The sequence below is a fragment of the Tupaia chinensis genome, unplaced genomic scaffold (genome assembly GCF_000334495.1).
Source record: "Tupaia chinensis unplaced genomic scaffold, TupChi_1.0 Scaffold148004_1, whole genome shotgun sequence".
NCBI classification, from domain to species: Eukaryota; Metazoa; Chordata; class Mammalia; order Scandentia; family Tupaiidae; genus Tupaia; species Tupaia belangeri.
Genome location: NW_006207854.1, coordinates 863,356 through 864,863, shown reverse-complemented (window position 1 = coordinate 864,863; position 1,508 = coordinate 863,356). Strand labels below are relative to the sequence as shown.

The window sequence follows — 1,508 nt, the reverse complement described above, 5'->3', positions numbered from 1 at the left end:
CGGTCCGGGGGCGCGCCGGCGCCCGCGGGCCCCGGTGGCAACCCAGCGGAGCCGCGGGACCGTGCCAGTTCCCTGTGCAGCCCTGCACGGCGCGGCGCCACGACCCAGCGCAGCAGCCTGGCGCTCGGGCTGCCCACCTGCCTGTACTCCCCGCCTGCCTGTACGTGCGCCCCGCAGCGCCGGTGCGGCCTGCGCAGTCCCTGGACGACCTGGCGCGTGCCACCGCCGCGCCTCCTGCAGGCCTCCTGGGAAGCACCGGCAGCTTCAAGGCCTGCAGCGTGGCGGGCTCATGGGTGTGCCCGCGGCCCCTGGCGCGCAGCGACTCGGAGAACATCTACGAGGCCATCCAGGACGTGCACCGCCCTCCGCCGGAGGAGAGCCCGAAGCAGGTACGCCGCTGGGAGCCGGGAGGCGCGCGGGGGTAGGGAGCCGGGCACAGAGCCAGGGCGCCAGGAGACCAGTTCAGCTTAGCGCCGGGCTCGGCGCTGACCATGGTGTCTGCCGAGCTCAGAGACCTCACTTTCCTCCACCGCGAAACACCACAATCCCTTATGTGCAATTCCCAAGCGCCAAAGCGTCCTGGAAGCCCAAAGTTTTTCCACAATTCGTTTGGTGGCAGAATTGATTTGAATCGATGAGCCCAGTGTGAGGCCTTCATTGATCCCACTTGCTGGGAATATTCATATTTCTAAGACGAAGTGCAACGGAGCTGAATTACAGGGCTGCCCCAGGCTCTGCTGGGAGGTTATGTAACCTGCAGCAGGTGCCCCGTTATTTCCTTCCTAAAATCCCAACCATTCTGTCGCATCTGTAGTATGGGATGGGCGTTTGAGAACCTTGCTCCCAGGAACTTGAGATCAGATGAGATGATGGATGTGAAAGTCAGGCGTCTGCTTCCCTTTTTGGCTGGTTCCAACGTTTCAGTTCCTTTTAAAAGAACTCTTGATGGGTTAGTTTCAGAAAGAAGTCCAGTTATGGTAAGGTCCCCCTCCCCTTCATAATGTGTTAATTTGGGAAATTGAAAGAAGAGCACGTTTTCAAAACACTCACATCCTCGGAATCCCCTGGTCAGTCCTGGCATCTCGAACTTTAGTAACTTTTTTCTAGGGAGGGGCCCGAATGGGGTAAAGACGCGCAGATCCTGCTCTGACACTTGCCGCCCGCCCGCTGTGCAAGGATCCCGCTTCTTCTCAGGGTCTCAGTTTGTTTTTAGCCCAGAGGGGAGTGGATGGAGGACCCCTGAGACTTGCAGGCTTCTTATTTCTTTCTTTGTACTCGATGTAATTGCAATGAGCACTGATGGCTGCCACGTGCCAGGCTGAGTCCGGGATGCCCCGACGAAGGAGCACCGTCCCTGCCCCGGTCTTCCCTCAGCCGGTCTCCTTACCGCAGTCAGGTTTTGTTTGTTTGTTTGTTTGTTTGGAGAGGTTTTTGCTATAGGGCGCGTGCGCTCGCCAGAGTGATAGAGGCAGAGAGACAGAAAGCGAGAAATCAACCCCCCGGGGGGC

At 59.2% G+C, this 1,508-nt stretch overlaps 1 pseudogene; it reads left to right on the top strand.

Annotated features, from left to right (window-relative positions):
• The window catches only part of LOC106734057 (rho GTPase-activating protein 27-like), a 37,535-nt pseudogene that overhangs the window by 1,462 nt on the left and 34,565 nt on the right, over positions 1 to 1,508 (top strand).